At 34.0% G+C, this 20740-nt stretch overlaps 1 protein-coding gene across 21 annotated transcripts in view; it reads right to left on the bottom strand.

Moving 5' to 3' along the window:
* The window catches only part of ADGRL2 (adhesion G protein-coupled receptor L2), a 259736-nt gene that overhangs the window by 155431 nt on the left and 83565 nt on the right, over positions 1 to 20740 (bottom strand). The window contains exon 1 of one of the 21 annotated variants that reach the window (XM_045199420.3): positions 20507 to 20546. The exons of 19 other annotated variants lie outside the window; for them this stretch is intronic. The gene's annotated coding sequence lies outside the window, so the exon portion shown is untranslated. Of the gene's footprint in view, positions 1 to 20506; positions 20547 to 20740 lie in introns of those variants that run through there. One more of the 21 variants, XM_053920010.2, reaches the window with a different exon arrangement.

Raw genomic sequence — 20740 nt, 5'->3', positions numbered from 1 at the left:
TAAACTGAATTATGAAAAGTAATATGAATATTGGAAAGGATAAGGAAAGTGAATGGATTTCAGAAACCAAATTCGTAACTTTTTAAAACTTGTACATAATTTCCTTAAAACTGGAAACAAACTTAAGAGACCTTCTAAAATAAAATTTTCAAGGTTTCTCCCCCCCTATTTGGGACTATTTTTTAATTAAATGTTTAATTAAATATTGAGGATTATCAATTTAAAATACACAATATAAGTAGCTGTTTTTCAGAAAGTTTAATTTACCAGTTTGGCATAAAATGCATTATTATTTTGATCACTTTGGGAAGTCAAATAAACTATCGACAAGGAAGAGTTTTAAAAACCACTGAGCCTCTTCACAGTGAGAGAGACAAAGCAGAACGGTCCAGCTGGTGGGGAAACTGAACCTGCAACTCAGGTCCAACCAAAGTCCTATGGAATCTCTTGATGGAGGTTGGCTTCAAAATACTTGAAAATTTAGTAGTGCCTACAAAAACAATTTATGATTTAAAATACTGAAAATAATTTTAAACTTTTAAAATTATTACAAAACATGGAATTATATAAAACTATAAACCTGACAAGTTTGCTTTTAAATAAAAACAGAATTGGATAAATAAATCTGATATTTATTTTCAAAGTACACTGAAAATGCAAGGTAATTTTTTAATTTTTATTGAATTTGTTGGGGTGACACTGGTTAATAAAATTATATAGGTTTCAGGTGTACAGTTCTAAATACAATTCTAAATCTTCCTAATTTCACCTTAAACCATAAAAATGTGTAAAATTGGAACCAATCCTAGAGATCACTTTATATGTAAGACAAAGAAAACACTTGGGGTTTTGAGTTGAAAAAGGCATCTAAATACATCATCTGTATTATGTATATTGTATTATGTGTTCACCACTTACTGCAACAAATGTGGCCAATGTAGGCTCCACATCAACACATCTTCCTAGTAATATTCTGAATTTGTGAAAATGCTATATTCAATGGTGTAATTCTTCATGAAAGTGAAAAATTTTAGATAAGAGGGCAACATACGGGCACAACACACTTTTGTCAGCATTTAGAACAAAGAATAGAAAAGTTAAAATCCACACTAATTTTTTCCTCCAAAATTATGGGACTGGCATTAGCACTCCAATGTCAATCTTGGGCTTAGGTCTCAACTCTGTGCAAAAAAGCAGGAAATTTCACACTGGGGACTAAGCTTTGGCTATCTGATATTCCTATAATGCATACATACAGCACTCATAGTTTTGTACTTTGTGGGGTTAGGTTTTTTTTGTTTGGGGTTTTTTTTGTGTGTATTTATAACTTACCATGGCTACTTCTAAAACCTAACTCCACCTTTCTTAAGGCTAGCATTTGCAATTTATCAACTTTAATACATAAGCTTAACAACGTTGACAATAAAACTAAGCAGCTTGCTTACAGAAAGATATCTGATATTAAATATGAAGTTTAACAGGTTTTAATAATTAGACTCTGAAAATGGTACTATACACACATATGTCTGTCCTAATTTAGGAAGACACGCTTCCCACATAACACTTGTCAGACTAAATACAAAGAAACTGTTCTGGCATTTCACTAAATTAAAATCTTGAATGTACAGATTTAGATTTCATTAATACTTTAAATCAAACCATAGTTACAATTCAGTTTCATACAATGCAATTTACAGTAGTCTTCTGCTATGAATGCAAGAACATACTGAGATTTTCATCAGATTTTAGTATGTAACTAAAAGATATTTTGGAAGACAAACAACCCTCACCCCCCCAAGAAAACTACCACTTCATAATTAAAAGGTAAAGATAATGCACCTGTAGTATCTAATTACCACTGAAGAATATAGCTTCTTGCATACCAGAACATGTCCGATGTTAACATTTGGGCCACTTTTGCTAGAAGTTTGTATGAGATCTCAAATGCTATTGTTATCCCATGTATTTGTTAAAATCTTTTGTCGAAAATTTTCTTTACATATTTTATCTTATGACTAATTAAAATCTTTTTAAACATTTCTATTATATTTTTAAGGCTTCCTTAACCAACTAAAATAAAACTCACACTACAGTGTCAACAACCCCATTTAGTTAACCTCCCTTTATTTCCTATTGATGACCTTGTGCTGATCTATGCCTTCAGTATGACTAACGCACCAGGAGAAATCAGCCTTCATACCACGACATGTGCTGAGAGTATCCTCTCCTTGACTTCCTTTTAAATCTGACAATACGTGGGAAGATATAATATTTGAAATAATTTGGGGGCAGGGACACGGAGCTGTCATTGTAGGTCAGGGAGAAGAACTCCAAAAATAAAATCCTACTTTCGTGCTTTCCACGTGGTATTCAACGTGGCATCAGGTTATAAAAGTAATCACATAATAAAAGTGGAAGCAGAAAAGTACTGATATTCTCAGGTGCTTGGGTAAACACCAATGCTTCCTGTTTTCAATATCTGAGCATCCATTCTGAGCAGTCGGGCCAGTCACTGACTTATCATCTAAAGAAGGTAGCAACAATGATAGAAAACCCTGTAATACAAAATAATAGAAAACCTTCAGCATAATTGAGAACAGGAGGAAAAACCTCCCAAACAAAAATAAGAGAAAAAAATGAAACAATCTAGAGTAAAAAATGGAAGCCAAATGACATGGTCTGCTTAAAGTATGGAAACCAATGTGAAGCAAACTTAGTCCACATCAATAACGGTAATGACAAGCATTTACTGAGAGCTTTCCTGAGTGCAGCTCTATTAATATGATAACTGCATCAGACAAATTTTCTCTATTATATGGAAACAAGAATACTTTTGCATTAGCACTGAAAATATCAGTACTCTTTTATTCATTACCTTTACCATCCCTATATCTACGAGAAGAATCTGAAATTGGTTAGATCGTAGCAAATGTTATTGTGATCTTCATTATCAACAGTAATAACTGTTTATTCAAAAATATATTGAGAGCCTGGTCTGAGTTAATCACTGATGATAGGTGCTGACAGACGCTTTTAGTTGGTTTTCACCCTTGTCACCCATAATTAACCAGATACAAAGGATCAGCTAGCTATAAAGCCTAAAAGTTATTGCTGAGTCTGAAAAACTGAAAAGTTACTGAGGAAATGATTTCGTTATTCTTATAATAAACAAGATACAGCTGGCAAATCTCCTACATACCAAGAGAATAAATGTAAGTTCATAATGACCAGAGAAAAAGCCACTATAAATTGCATGGCATAGAAACTTTTAAGCTTTCCTAAAAGAGGCAAGCGGTGTCTAAGGAAACCTAAGAATGTCAAATTCATTGGTTAAAGAGCTCGTAAGAACCTTACTAAAACGACCACGAACACAGGAAGTATCTCGACAGATCTAATCATGACAAAGGTGTTCTTTCACAAAATAAATACCTCCCTCTAACCAGATCATAACAACTGGCTTTTATAGTCTTAATTATCTTACAGGAACTTCAGATAAAATACAAATAAACCAAAAACCCAAATCTTGTAACCTAAATCTACATAATCAACACTTGAAAAATACATACCATTTAAACACATATAGAATATTTTAGAAGCATCTATAAAAGAAGCAAAACTATGTTTTTTCACAAATATCACATAAAAATGTACATATCAACTTGAAGCAATTTGGGGTCCAGCTGATCTTTAGTGTAATGCATGCACCTCCGAGTACTGTCAGAAATGAGGGCTAGTTCCCCCTCCCTTGCTTTCAGGCAGGGTAACAGCAGGAAGGAACTACCTGCCTGGAACCTAGGCTTTGATTCCTAGCTCTTCTCTACCCCACAGTCCATCAATTACGAAATTGTATCCCATCATCATAACACTTTTCCCAGCTGTGATAGCCTCTCACCTGGATGGAATATCATCCAAGCCTTGTAACTATGTTTCTATTTCCTCCAGAATTTCCCCCCTGTAATTCAGCGGTTACACCACCTTGAGAGTTAGGAATTAAATGTAACAATTTCTCAATCAAAAATATTAACATCTTTCATACCTACATGATAAAATATACAGGAGGGGGACATAAAACAAGAATTTCTTTAAAAATTGTGTATTTATTCTTACATATTTAAACTTCGGTCACCTTCAAAGACTCTCCATTTGATGCAGTACACCTATGGAGACATTTTTCCACTGCTCAAAACACCTTTTGAACTTCTCGATTTAGTGCTTCAGCCGTTTTGGGTTTTGGGGTTTTTTTTTTCCACCTCTTCCACATGGGCAAAACCTTTTTCCCTTTGAGGACTTGTTTTCATCCAAGGAAACAAAAAAAAAGTCACTCAGGATAAGATTGGGTGAACAGGGAGGGTGGGGCATAGGGATCCTGGTGTTTTTTTATCAAAACGTGCGGAACACTCAGCGCCACGTGAGCAGGTATGCTCGTAATTCACCCATCATGTAATGGGCAAACCGGTTACAAAAAGATTCACTGAAACCCAATGCAGCCTCTCACAACAATGCCAGCTAGTACCCTGATACAGTGGATTCCTGGAACACTCACCTAGCCGGGTAGTTCTGGCTTTTGGGGGGTGCCCCCTCATAATCTTAGCAGATTAGGTTCTCTAATAACATGCCCCAAACTAATGTCTGAGTTTCATCTCCTTCCACTTCCTAAGCAATTCATATATCCTATACATTCTCCTTAAGGCACCAGTTTCTGCTTTTGTCTTCCAGTATCTGCACCTCTGTCCTGTCCTCCTCCCCCAAAAAGGCTTCATCTGACAAAATTTTCCTCTGCCTTCAGGTCTTCATTAAGTGGGGTCTCTTCCTTCTATACTCCTCGTTGAATTCCCTCCACCGACCCTGTATTTCCATAGCCTTTCCTCTACACCTCACGGCAGGTCAGTGTAGCAGCCCTTACATTAAAGTTACTTGTGGAAATGTCTGTCTCTCTCAGGAGATTATAAATTCCTAGAGAGCAGTCCCTATATACAGTGCATTTCTCTAAGAAGGGCCTTAATAAATGGCTGTTTATCTAAAATGACTAGAATTAAAGCCCAGAAGTTAATGGATAACTAGATGAAATGTGCTAATAGATAAAACTGTTCCTGTGAAAGGTAAAACACCATCAGTATTTTTAAAATACACACTTTAAAACCAATGCAAGCAAATGCATACTTTTGGCAATTTTGGCAAACTTGATGCTAGAAGTTGTCACTTTTTAAAAACCCCATGTGCTGCCATAGTAACTTCTGTGGCATTGTAGGAAACCAAAAATAACATCTTCAAAGTAAACCTCAAAGCATATAAATTCCGTGAATTAGTAAAGTAAATCCAAGCCCTCACCTGTCATTTATATATACGCAACGCTGTTGGGAAGGTTGCTCGAACTACAGAAGTATGTTTTTTAAGAGAATGGACCCACATATGAAATAACAGATTTTTCAGAAGATAATTTGGGTATGACTTTTATTTTAATTGGACTCTCAAAAGAATTCTTCTTTGTAGTAAAAATTCTCTAGTACTGTGCATCTCAATACAATTTAATTTACCCAAACTGGGCGTGAGAGGCAAGATAATGTCAAAAATTGAATAACTCTGACTTGATATAACTTCTGTCCTTGAGAAAACTATAAACTGTTCAACATAGAAGAGTGACAAGGCTGCCAAAAATTAAGATTTACTTCATTCAAATATACCTGCATGGTCTTAATTGTACCCTATAAATGTCCCTATAAATAAAAAGTTGGCTTAAGAAGTTTTAGTTGAATTAACACATACTTGAATGTTAAATCCAAAGGTGGGAACATCTGCCTTTCAGCTAAAAAACCAAATACACCACTAGTTATTTACACTACATTGTGAAAGATAAAGCTAAAATTATGATCATTATATTTAGAACTAAGAACAATTTTCAAAATTTGTAATATGTATATGTTAACCCAAAAACTGCTGTTCCACATTTATTGTTCAATTTGTTATCTGCTATGCTTGTGTACAATCAATAAGACTCAAAGTCCATATGAAGAAAGCTTACTACTAAAGATAGGGAGGAGCTTCTAATTTCCACTAACTAGCTAAAATATTTTTCAATTTATCCATAAGCACAGTAACAACCACCAAAAAAAAATGCACTGAAGTCCTACCTATAAAGCCATTTCTACACCACCATGGTAGGTAATTTCAAAATGTATTAACCTGGATATTAAACACTTACATTCTATCAATTTCTGACTGCATGTTAAAATATGAAATACTAAAGCTTACTTTAATAAGGAATTAATGTACAAATAGACTAAGCAAAGCTTTAAAATTCACAGTATAGTGGTGATATTGTCCCAAATTTAACCATTATAAGCAGTGTTAATGAAAACTTTAACTACTCAAATTATATACTGTTTCCTGGAATACTTTCTAGTATTTTTAGCTTGACTTTCCAACAACTTCAATTATTCATACATGTTATATATAGTGCTTTATCTACCAGCCAATCCTAATACATAGTTGCATATACTTTTTTATTTTTTAAAAATCCCTTATAGGCAATAAATACAAATTATGGTCAAAAATTTGCAACAGTAAAGTTACCATACAAGTCTGTCTAACTTTCAGATTTTAACAGAAAAGAAGATAGGAGGAAAAAAATCAACAGATACTTAAATCTTATACATTATAATACAATATTTGTAAGGTTAAGTAAAAGAGCTTAATTTTCAGCCAGAAAACTAAAATCAGAATGATAACAAATCATAGCCAAGAGTGAATACATACTTTACCCTATTTTGGTTGAAACAAATCTAAACAAAAAAAGTAGGATGGCAGGCCAATCGTAGGCATCAATTGTGCTACGCAGATTTTCTTTTAAAATCATGTTACTCCCAAAACAAATTTTATTTATAGAATGGCAGTATATATTCATTCCTCAATCTGTCATTTAAGATGCTTCAATAAAAACATCTATATTTTTTTAAGAAAACAGTACACCAAATAGTTTCTGTTTTTTAGGCTGAATAAGAGTATGCAAGAATAAAAAGATTACTAATATTATAACGGATAATTGATTATTAGAGTAAACATTGAGAACATCTTTTATAAGAGTTGAATAATGCCAAACATGAAGGTATGGCAAATATCCTTCTTTTTTAATTATGGAGGGTTAAATATATATTACATCATATAGAAACACTCTAAAGACTATCACCATATGATTGCACATTCAATAAAAATCGTATACATTAATACTAATCCCTAAATTTGTATATTGGCACTTTTTAGGAGGTCAAACAGCAGCTTACTTGGAAAGTCAAATAAAAAATGTGATTTAATTCTTTTAAAAAAGAGAATGAGACCTCAGCCAGCAATTCAGGAATGAGTGACATCAAATTATTAAAACATCTTAAGAAGTCATGCTATAAAAGAAAATATCAAAAATATTGAAAAAATTTACAAAATACTAAAAAGGTGTTAAGAACTGCAAAAACATCTGATATCAATTTTATAAATATATGAGTTTGTGATGACTTATTCTTTATAAACAGGCAAAATCAATTTTAATAAAGTAACCTAACGAATTAAAGCTCTACTCTAGTTTATTTTCAATTAAAAGTTGACACTATGATTTGATCGCAACCCCGTGAATTCACTGCTCACGGAATAAACGGGCAATACAGAGAAATGAGTCTATGAGTGTCTGTAATCCACAAGGTTCTCCACATCCTGAATAGTTAAGCAATGACTATATTACAGGCTCTTCAATTTACTATTGTTCTAACGAGCTCTAGTTCTTGTTCTTTGATTTTTTTTTTAGGAATACTCTCAATTCTAAATGTGACTTCTAAGATACTTTAGATTTGTTCCTGAATTTTTAATCACACAATATTAACAGATTAATAATTGCTTTTAAAGATGTAATCTCATGTAATGAAAGCAATTAGTTTCCTAGGCTGAAATGTCAGAAGAATTTATGTACTTCCTAACACCTTAGTAACACAATACAAGGAAATCAGTAAAAAATAAAAACACATGGAGGTGTGAAAGAGTAACTATATTAAAATAAGCAAAATATAAAAGTTATGTTGAACCACCAATTCAATATAATTGTCAGCATAGTGTTACAAAATATTTTATAGAGACAAATCATCCCCAGATTCATATTAAGAATACAAAGATGGAAAGTGCTTTTAGAATGTATTCTTAAATACCTTAATATGCTGAGGCTCTTATCTGAATCCCACAGAGCAAAGAGGTGAAACAAATTTTCTTGAAATGAAATTCAACAAATTTAAATGTCGTGGTACTTATATCTGCATTAACCAGTAGCTTTGGGGGGCCAGTAGTTACTTCTAAGAGATAACAAAGTATCTGTTACGACGATCTGGCAAATAGTAAAATGTTGGGCTGAGCCACTTCACAGGACCTAAACTTTTAATTCAGGGCCTCTGGCATAACAACTCCTTTTTTTGCTTTGACTTATATTTGCTCAAAACAAAAATGCCTTTTGAATCAATAATTTGATATAAGGAGCATTAAATTTTTTTAAGTATTACACAAAAAATCAATTAAATTAGTTTTATTTTTCCTTAAATATAAATAAAAAAGCAGTGTTATTAATCATATTTATATTAAAATACAGAAACCATGAGACAAAATTATTCATAAGTAGAAAGCATCAGTATTCTTTTCAATTTCAAATACTTCCTGGGGTATGATATTTACTTTTACATAAAGGCAATACTGTTATATATGTAAGTTAGAGAGGAAATTTGGGATATGTGATATGGTATTATTTCTCAAATGAACAGAAATTTGTTCACTCTTCATGGCAGCTTGGAGTAGCACCATCATGTGAACACCACAAAAATCACACTAAAATGTATGTAATAAGTAATAAAAAGTAGTTTTTTTAAAAAAAAAGATTTTATTTATTTTTAGAGGCAGGGGAAGGGAGGGAGAGAAACATGATGGGAGAGAGTAGTATCGACAGGCTGCCTCTCACACACACCCCAGCTGGGGACCGAACCCTCCACCCAGGCTTGTGCGATGTTCGGGAATCAAACCTGCCACCCTTCCCTCTGCGGGACAGTGCCAACCAGGCCACACCAGTCAGGGCAAAAAGCAGTTTTTTTAAATCTTTGCTAGATTTTAATTTGAAGAAATCAAACGGACAAAAAGAAATGCCTTTGAAACACATAAAAAGCAAAAAAAGAATCTAATATTATTTACCCACTTTATACTTAAAACGAACACATTATTTTTAAAATCCTGATAATAAGGCAATTTAAATATTTTTCCAACATGCAGATTATAGTTTTGCATTTCAGACTCTTCATACAGGTATATGTAAATTTTTGAATAAATTTTTTTTGCTGCATGTTTTGTAAACTTTCATTTAAAATATTAACATGTTAAAATATTTGATTCTTGGGTCAAAGAGTAAAAATGTACCACCTTTTCTTTTAAAAGGAGCTTCGTTTTTATAAAATTCATATTAAAAAAAGTATTTCAAATCTATATTTACAACACATATTACCGTTACCTGGAGAATTATTCTTTTATTGTATTCTACACATAATACACCAGTTTTTTAAAATCTGCTCAATTAGATATAGGAACAATTAATGCATACACACTTAACATTTACCCTTAACATATTCAAGGATATTCAATAAAAATTTATTTGCTAACTTACCAAGAATATCTGGGTTATGTTACACTAAACAGCAATTGCCAAAAAAAAGTCCTTGTTGTAAATATCCTCAATGTAGTAACAATAATTTCACAACAATAATTCAATTAACTTTTCAAGAGCTCATTTTCTTTGCAATGGATTGAAACCTCACTATTTTACAAACCACTCAATAGTCTACCCTCAAATGTGAGACAGAGCAAGCAGAACTTACCCTCGCTGTGCCTTTCCAGGAACCTCACAGATGTTATGCACTCCGTGACAGCTCCTGTTCCTCACAGAACAGTCTTCCTGGAATGAGTTTTCTGGTAACCCTTACCTCACTGTGGAGGGAGGTGTGGTATTTGAAGAAAAAGGATAATGAACTCTAATACTGGATTCCATTTCTGGTGCCTTTTATATTTAGCACCAACTATGATAAAGAGCTCTTTTTATCATATTAAGACAATGAAGTACGTAAATTTGGCGGTACAGGATGCCAATCATTAACTCTACGGAAAAGGAGCATTTATATACTTTTGTGAAACACACCATCACAATCCTTTTGAAGTGTAATTGCTGATGCAATCATTCTTACGCTGATGTGAAAATACTCTGCTTAAATGTACAATAACATGGACTTGTTAAGATAACACATGACCTTGTATATAAAAACCCATGCAAGTACCATAAATGTCTTTATTATACCTACAGGTTTCCTTACTGAGAGTGCCACTCTGTGCAACAGTAACAATCTGACTTTTCACATTAGCAAAGGCTAGCTAGTAAAACAAGTCCACAACAATAAATTTCTTTAAGAAATAAAGCTCTTTAAAATACAAAATAAATTTTTATTTGTCATGTCATTCCTCAGTAAACTAAGAGAAAAAAATGAACTACTACATCTCTTTTCATAGATGTATAGGTGGAAAACCTTTTTTTTCTAACAATTTCTGAAATAACATTATCATACCAAAATATAAAAACAAAAACATTCATTTTTCTTAGAACTTACATAATATTCTATCCTTACATTTCCCAGCACAATTAAGTATATGCACATAATGTGAAAAAAAAAAAAAACCCTGCTCACAAGAAGATCCAAATGCCCCAAAAGGCTTTTACACCCTGATTCTCAAAACACCTGATTGCAAAAACTCTGACGTATTTATGAGTATCCAGCTTATATTTTAGTTCACACAGTGTTCACAAATACCATTCAGTTATTAATCAAAAGTACTTTCTATCTTGCCTGCATTCACGTTTCACCAAGTTAGCAGTTTTCTAAACCATTTAATACTAGGTTTTTACTGGTAGCTCCCCCACTTAAATGTCACGGCACTGATCGGTCCATTACCACAAGTAAACGTTACTAATCCAAAGTGATCATTTGTATATTTAGAAAAGAACATATGCAACTCATGCACTTTGATCTATTAATTAATTTACTCATTAGAGGAATATAATTTACTGCCTGTTGTTAAGTGATCATTTTATAATATTTTACATAAGTTGGAAAAATTATCTTTAAAATTTGGATCTCTCATGACAATTGTTAGATGTTTAAACAAGACACGGTTCTGCAGTCTTCCTCCCAGAGCTGTAGCTCATCATTTAAAAAAGGTAGAATCTTAAAATAAATCTGATTCATTATCTTTCGTTTGTCAAGTTATCTTTGCTAATTAAGAAAAAGTAAAAACCACGTTTATTAATCTGTGAATATAGGAAATGATAAATACCTCGTGTTGGTATATTGAATTTCACTATAATTAGCTAAACCCAAAATGCTTTACTTTCCTTAATTTTTCCCCAACAAAAATAAAAAGTGTGTTAATTAAACCATCTTCAAATGAGAAATTACCAAATCATACTGCCTTGACTATTTTATGTCATATACAAGCTCCCTCTGCAGGTAGTAACAAGGGTTAGCAAAAATATTCGGACTTGCAGGCAGTTCCCTGCAAAGTCGCAGGTCACTGCTGTGCAAAAATACTATTATCTGGCATTGTTCCATAGTTTACCAACTATATGACCAAAATACCTGCTCCCGAGAATTAGTGGATCAACATGGTTATTCTTGTCATCCTGATTAAGAATGCAGCTTGAGCAGCAGGTAGGATACACAAACTTTTCCGTGACCCAAGGTCTACTCTCACAAGGTGTATTTCAAGGAAAAGAGAACAGTACCTTGCTTATACAGCAGCAGCCTAAAATGAGACCACCCAAAACAAAGCTGCTCCACCTGTGACTGCAAAGGGGAAATATATAAAGGTGGCATTTCAGGATTAACTTATAGTGAGAGATAAAAGATCAATTTTAAATGAATGCAGTAACAACTGCATTTTTTTAGAATTCTAAAGCTTAAAGCTGGAGGGTATTTACCTCTGTACAATAAACCTATTTTCATTAATTCAATACACAAAAAGAAAAATTGATTTGTTTGCAAAATGTTTTTACCCCACTGTGATACTTTTTTTTCAACACCTATTTTAAATTTGTTTACACTCTCCTCTGCCCTGTTCCCTTCCCCAGGTATACAGATATATAAGATGCGTCTCTGCCAAGGGAGAAAAAAATTGTTAAGAATGTTTTCAAGGTCCTGGGGGCAACATGTAGCAAAAAAAAAAAATTGTTGCTGAACAATGTTTGATGACCCTCCCCTTTTAAGATTTCCCAATTGCAAAAACTGAAGGCAAATCCAGTTTGGCTTACCTATAAGTGAACTGAATTGACAGGTTTGTAAAAAACAATTTTTAAAAAACTAGTATCCTTATTAAACAAGTAAAAATTATAAAGGATATGCTTTCATGCTAAAACATACAGAAATACCATATAGAGATATCAACTATATGTCTTCCACTTAAAGAAAATAAAGTTAAGGGAAAAGGCAACTTAATAACAAGCACTGTTCTTAGTGCATAAAAGAAATAAATTTTGTTTCAGTTATAGTTTTAAATAACGAGGCCCCAGACCTTTTTTAAAAGCAGTTAACAATATGAACAGTGGCTTCCATCAAGGCTCTGGGTATCACACACAGCATTTGCAGCAGAAAAAACAAGGCGGGAGCAATGTCCCTATAATTCACCTATACAGCTCTCAAGAGGAAGCACCTAATATTCAAATAGTGTCTTTCTCATGACAAACAGACTTTAAAAAGGACAAAGACAACTAAATATCCTTAGTAAAAAATGAAAATGTCTAGGACATCATAATTTTAGTGAAATTTTTATTTGCTGATGCATGTGAAGCAAACTAAAGTGTTTTAAAATTATGTCAATCTTTTTTATAAAATGGAAAACGAGATACATAAAATCCATCAATTCTTTATTTAATACATTATCCTTTGTCAAATTCTATGAAAATATGTACAGTCACTGAGAAAAAAATGCATCAACTCACATCACCAACAAAATTAATGTTTCCGAAACTGTCTTGAATGTTAACTACAGGAAAACCAGAGAAATTAAGATTTTAAATATACCGTGAGCATCTGCAGATTAAAAACATAAATGAGTGGATAAAATACTTTATATAAAAAACGTGTTCTGTAACTTCTAATCAATAACCACAGCAATAAATAGTAAAAAAGGTAGGCTTTTAATGCAGAGGAATAAAATTTCCACATGCACAATATCAGTGGGATAAAGAACTAATTCCAAATAGAAATACTTCGCTTCAAAGTAGAAATTGAAAATCATTTCAACATGATTTTTAATATAAATTGTAATTGAGAACTCATTAAATAAATATAATCAACATAAAACAAATATATCAACTGAAGACCATATCTAAAATCTGGTAATGATTCATCCATTATATGGAGAACTGATGTCAAAGTATTTTAAGAATTGATGATTAAAATTAGAACTTTTTATAAGCAAGAGAGAGAATTATCTTTTGCTGTCTCTATAGAGACATTATTTACTATCCTCTACAAGAGAAAGCATTCTTCAAAAGCAAGGTCCCCTATCCTGTCCCCAGCAGCAAGAACCGTTTTGACAGCAATTGGGGTTAGATTATTCTGTCATCTAAATCCAAAGCAACAATCTGTTTGAGGTGTGGACCAATGTAAAATACCTACAAAATGATGCAAAGTCTGGATAGAACAAGCATTTCATGGTCCAAAGGCAGGAAATACTTTTGAGAACAAAACAGAGATCAAGTAAGTCATATCATTTGCAAAATCAGTTTAAAAACAGATTATGTTAACCACACATATTTCACATTTTAAACTTGAATTTGCACTAGTTTTTAGCCAGTAACTGTCAATAAATATTAGTATAAACAAAGGGCAAGAATATACATTGCACGCTTGTGTATGTACATTACATGTATGCACATAGTTTGACCAAGAAAGGAGTTAAACAGTATTACCTGGTAAGAGAGTAAAACTAAACCTTGTGTTTTTAGTTAAATTAGGAACCTCATGATGCATTCTCCTTTGCTACTACAATGGCTAAAGGTTTTATTTTTTCCTCCAGAGAAAATGATACAGGGTTTTGTTCTAACGAAATATGTTTGCCTTGATCTGCATCTAAGGTTAACTACCTTCTCAACTCCTCCCACCTCTCAAGGCTAAGAATAGTTCATTATCTGTTTCTTTTTTCTACTATTAGATTAAAAAGCACAATCTTTAAATTACTTAATGCATCTTAAAACACAATTAAGATATGGTCAGCATTTCAGGAAGTTAACTTCTGCCTAATCTACCTTTCTTTTTAATATTAGAAAATAACTCTATTTTTATTAAGGTACGAAGTCTATCCTTTAAAAAACAAAAAGTCTCCCCCAAATTTTCCATCTTAAGTAGGCTTCTTTTAAGGCAACTGATTTCAATACTGAAATTCAGAGATTAAGGTCTAATCCCTGTGTGTGAATTTTAAGGTTCTGAATGTACTCCTCACAGATTGGAAAAATCAATGACAAACCGACAAGGGCCCGTTTTGCTCAGCATATGATTTCTTGTCAGGTAGTGATTAATGCTGTGCTCTGCAGAGGGAGACATTACATCCGGGCTAAAACAGACCTAAATTTCACCCTCAGGCAGAAATCTGATTTAAACATCTCTATTTAAAGTGACATTTGTCCTCCCTTTTCAACTGTTTTCCCCCAGAAATTCCAGGAAGTTGACTTCATGACCTAAAATCAGCCGAGTGGCTGTTCAGTAGTTGTGTCTTTTCTGCACTTCAGGAAATGTGGGTGCCAGAGCGAATCGGGGTACAGGTAATAAAGCAGGTGCCAAGCTATCTATCTGCGATGACCAACCCCATGCCACTTTACTGGCACAAGAGTTTAAGACTCAGAGTTCTGTATATTTTGAGAATCAACAGTAAAAACCCGCTATGTGTTCTGTTGCTAATAACCTAGCTATCCCTACTGATGGACTGGGTTTCTTTTGAGTTATAAAACCACATCTGATGTTTCACTGCACTGATCTGAAGTATCCACTGATCACAATTCTAGAAATCCAGAAAACTGCTAATAAGAACATGTAAGTGGAAATAGTTTCTTGTACATCATGTAATAATGTAATAGCTTCCATAAAAACAAAAATAGAAAGCAAAAAGAAAAAAAAATGTTCACATAACTAAACTCACCAAGTAAACAAGAGGCATGCATATTAAAACAGGCGCCAATATCCTTATACTCTGAAACATGGTAACTTTTGATATTATTAAGCTATTTAGACACTGCTGACAAGTTCTTCCTAACCAAGGTAATCTAATTTCTGTTGAATTTCAACTTAAATTGATTTTTTTTTCTTTTAGCCTTTCTGGTAATTGAACAAATTTATACAAGTGTGATGGGATTTTACTTACCACCACACAATGCATCAAATCCTCTATGAAGACAAAGTATATTACTTCATAAAACTGCTTTTTTGCTGTAATTAAACAAATCGTATTTAAACTTGCTCTGTGCTTCCAGAGCAATCAATAGTATTTTGCTATGAACTGCACTTTGCTTGCAGGTGTTAAGCGCTTGGTTCCTTCACTTGATCTACCTTTTTTTAAATATAATTTTTATTTGTAAAATATGGAATTTTTTTCTAAGAAATACATTTTTAAGACTCAGTGGATGGGAATATATTGGAAAGTATCTGCAAATTATTGCCTACATTTAATGCACCAGATAAGTGACCTAAACAAATTTTGTAAGTATTTTTGGGTGATTAAGACCCTTTTTTCATGACACAATAATCCACTTAAAAACACCTACTTACATCAAAATAGCATTGAGGTTTTCATAGTTTGTATTATCTACTTATACTGAACTCACAATACTACGTGGAAGCCTTGAATAAAATTTAAGGATTACACACCCCAGTTACAGTCAGTCCTTTAGAAATTATCATAGTAGAGCAAGAAAAATGCCATTATTTTAGGATCTTGTTTCCCTAACTCCAATCATTAACCATCTCTAGGTTAAATAACCCATTTCCTTAACCTTTTCTTAAAGCATTAAAAAAACAATAATCATCACTACTTGACCAATCCTAAGTAGTAAAAGAATTTCAGAAGAGTCTCAATTTTTCTGATAACATCAAGTCTAATTACAGTAATCTAGGTGATTAAACACTTTTCAACCTTTAATCAAGAATTATTTGAAGAGATGAATATTTGGGTGGGGCTATACACTAATTAGTGTTATGTAAGAGAAGTTAAGCTATGGGTTTAATCTGTCTGTAAAATAGAAATGTTTTAATCTTTCTGGAAAATAGTTACAAAACAGTTACCTATTTAGGTAATGTGAACTAATATTTAAACAAATTACCTTAGGAACTGATATGACCAAAACATAAAACAGGATTTCAAGTTGTTTACAGGGCTAGCCGCTAACGTTGCTATTTTTAAATCCTCTTCAAAATTATCAATTTGTGCAGTTTTTAGCTAGGCATTTTTGCAAACAACTAAATGAACACTTTTTTGTAATTATGTAAATTTACTAGCTTGGAAATAATTCCCTTTTTATTCTACATGAACCTTTTCTGCAGAAAAGCAGGTAGATATTAAACATGTACCTTTCCCTCAAGACACACAATCCGATACAGTGAGCATCCAGAGGCAAAGGGCACCGTCTTTTGAAGAACTTTTTATAAAAATAGCAATACCATATGACAGTAAATTCTTCAAATTTCCAAAACTGTATTTCATGCCTAGTCTAAGAACAACTGATCTGCACCCTTATTAAATAAACATCAGCAATTTGGCAAGTGGTATGGATTTTTATTAAAATTAAAACAGATTTCTGTCAGGTAGGGACAAGTGTGTTTAGCGCATATCTTAAAATAAACTGCAATGCTCTTTTCATCTCATATTAGACCTGTCAATAAATTGTGTCATTTGAGCATTTATTTACTAATGTCAAGTCAAGTAAGTATTTTTGATAGAAAATGGAGCGGTAACATTTTATTTCTATGGTGTACAGACTTTTAATTACTTGCTGACCTTCCCAAAATCTCAGTCTTAGTTCACATATTCCTGTATTACTTAAGACATTAAAATATTTTAAAATTTTTAATAGAACACAGAAAGCTTCAATAATTATTCAAATAGAGATCTAAACCTAAGTAAACCTTGGTTTTAAAGCTCTCCTCGTGCTAATTTTAAGAAAGGAAACACCCAGAAGCTTGGTGTTAACGTTTCTGCTGATTGTGAAAATTACAGCAATAAAAACTCCAACTGCTTGTCTTAAATTAAGACTTGTAGTACTCCATGTGAGATCTGTATGTTTATATTAGTTTTTATAACATTTGGAAGTTTTGTTGTCTGCTTTGATGTTAGTCCATTAATAAAGCAGGGAGTCAGAGCCTGGAAAAAAAATAAATTTATTAGAAATTCTCGAGTCAAAACCTGAAGTATTTGGTTTGCTCTACCCCACGATTCAATATTCTGATTTCTCCAACTACCTGCTCCCAGGGCTATCTGCATTTCTAAATTTGTGTTCTGTTGCCAACACACAGTAACCCACAGTGATTGAAAATGGCAGCTGGAGTGCTTCTACAACACATTAATTTTTCTCTAAGTAGTCCAATTTTGTCATCTAAATGTTGAAAAGTCTTCTTTTCAATGCATTTCACACCTTTAGAGTTTTGATGAATGCAGGATCACCATGATGTAAAATGAAGAGCCATGTTTTCAAGACAATTTTTAGATTATCACTAATAGCTCTGAAAGATAATGTGTTTTCTTTATAGCACTCTACATTCAAAGCAAACTAGTTAAACAGAAACTTAAGTGCAAGAGCAATTACATCAATGTAGCACTTTTTTTTTTACCTCGAAAGTACTTTTTAGACAACTGAAAGAATCAGATAAACTACCATAAAATGATTTCAGAGTACAATTTGAATGCCACTTAAAAAAAATCTTAATCTGAAAAAAATTCTCATTCTATTAAGCTGAAGCCCAAAAATGTTAGGCAATTAACATTTTTTTACTTCCAAATGTTTATTAGAGTAAATTTTCATTATTGAAATAACAAGAAGATCTGCATATTAATTTAAAAAAAAATCTCTCCTCCAATTAAGGGATATCAATTCACGTTTAAAATCAACCAACCATCAAAGGTAAAAATACAAAAAAATATGAACTTACAAATTTCAAAACCTTCCTTCGGATTCATTTTCATCTTTAACCAGGCTTTAGAAAATTAAAGCTAAATAAATAAAATCAATACTTCCCCAAAAGTGGAAGAAAAATGTTCTCTCTTCACCCATATGCTCACCATAAAATGACCCAAATGACCCAAGTACTTGTTCTTGTTTCTTCACTCATGGATACTGAGTTGTTAGAAGAAATCCAAAGAATGAATATTTCCGCAAATATAAAAAACCATTAGCAGATACACTATAAATAGTAAAAAAAATAAACCAACTTTAAGCTAAATTCTAGCATTTACTGCTTGATAAAATGCAAAATTTGAGACAAATTATATTCAAACAGAATTCTCTAAATACAATTCACAAAAAAATTGCATGTCATTTAGAATCCTTCTTCAAACTTACACTTGCAACAAAATTGCGTAACAAAGTTCCTGTTGAGTTTTAACATTCGAAATCCTCCATTGATTTTTTTCCTATTAATTTAGCAAGTGTATTTAAAACAAAGTTTTCTAGGTGAAAAATGAATGTGCTTTTACCACAATATTTCTATGATTTTATAGATTGATAAAAAGCTTTTCTCTTCCCATTTCATTAATATAACAAAAAAGTATAGGCCCTAGAAAAGTATTAAGTTAAAAGGAAAAGCTTTCTCCTCCACTGAAGGGACCCCAAAAAGACAGGCAACAGTGACTATCATAAAATAAAAGGTCACTCTTTTTCTAGGAACAAACCATTTATCAATAGAAAATAATTGTCTTGCCATTTGCAAGGGCTCCACAGCAATAGACAATGTTTTTCGCTCACATAATTACAAAACAGTAAAAGTTCAGAAACACAGCCTGAATCCACCTCCCTATTTTCACCCTTTACAATTCTCATTGCCCTTTGGGCCCCGCTTGGAAGCAAATGGAAGACAGGCTGAAGTTTTCTCAATTGAGCTGAAGCTAAGAAACCTTTGATATGCTAATAGTCCCCTTCAAACGGTAAGAATTCACACTTGCATTAATTCAAACAATTTGTGCAGAATGATGTGAAATGGCACCTCTTTTGGAGGCAAGCAACAAAAGGAGAGAATCGGAATGTCTGAAGAAACTAAACAACAGAACAGTTGTTCTGCAGTATTCTCTCTATCATGCATAAATTTCTGGGAGGGTGGAGGAAGGGACAGCAAAAAGTTCCATAACACACCTGAACAGAAGTAGATTTTCTTTATACAGGGTTTCTCAAATATTAGGAAGATACTAAATGTAAAGTTACAAAGTTACCTTTTACCTAGGTCAAGAGTCCCATCACAACTTGGAATGTTGCCAAAGACACCACTCAAACCAATCTATTTTCTGCTATGGATGCATATGGCCTCCTTCGTGCCCATCTTTGAAGGTTCGCCCAAGATCAAACCTGATTTAGTAAGAGACATCCCAACAGGCAATTATTTACCAAACGGATGTGACTTTTCTTCATTGTGCAACTCGAGTTGAGCAAAGAGCACACTCGGTGGGGCCCGTTCCAGACACAAACACTGACAAGGAAATGAATGGACCAACCACGTCCGTTAAAGCTACGCCTCTGGAAAGGAGAAAAGAGAAGGGCACACAGTGTAAAGACTGCAGAAGAAAATTTGGAAATTTGGGATGGGAGCGAGAACAGCGCCTCAGAACCTGGCCTTTGTAACGGGAACCAGATGGTAGGTGGCTGCGGCTCAGACGCTCCCAGGCTGCTTGGAGAAGCTGCTAAGCAGCCTGACACCTTTCAAGAAACAGGAGGAAAGCATTTCCTCGGTCTGAATTCGAGACAACAATAAGGGGGCCGGGAAAGGGGCAAAGGATGAGGGGGGTGGAGTCCATCGAAGATGGGAAAGAAGACGGACACGGGAGGACTTGTCCCTCCAACTGTGCCTTTAGAGCACAGTGTGAACAAGGATTAAAATACATGCGAAAGACACACGTCCCTTGGTCTCTGTTCGGCGACTCTTCGGCACAAAGTAAAGCTTCCAGAGATTTTTCCCTATCCCAAGCCCCGTAGTTCGGTTGAAAGAACAAAGTTTGGTGATCCCAAACGAAGGAGTCTTGCAAGAGTGCCTTTCCCAGTGCTGGGACGCTTTCGTCCTTCGCTGGCCCTTGCCTCTCCACCAGAGGGTCCGCTCGCCCCAGCCAATCAAGAAGCCCACGCTCGGTTAGCCCCGGGGGTCTCCCCTTTCCTCTCGCTCCTGCCACACTTTTTTCTCCCAGCCGCTCCCCACCCGGTACCCCCTCTTACCAACCAGGCTTTCCGAGGCACTCAGTCGCAAATCCTCCCCAGGAGCCCACAGCCTTGTAACTTCTCCCGCAGGCCCAGCGCGGCCCGCTGCTGCCCTCTCACTGCGGGTCCGGGAGGCTCTCTGCCCACCCCAGGGCCCACGGGTGCCCGGCCCCGCCACCCTCCCGCCCCGCCCGGCCGTTCCTAATCGTTGCCAGCCCGGCCACATCTGGCTGCGCTTTGCTGTCATCCTTG

This window comes from Desmodus rotundus, chromosome 3 (assembly GCF_022682495.2).
Source record: "Desmodus rotundus isolate HL8 chromosome 3, HLdesRot8A.1, whole genome shotgun sequence".
NCBI lineage: Eukaryota > Metazoa > Chordata > Mammalia > Chiroptera > Phyllostomidae > Desmodus > Desmodus rotundus.
This window is presented reverse-complemented; position numbering and strand designations above follow the sequence as displayed.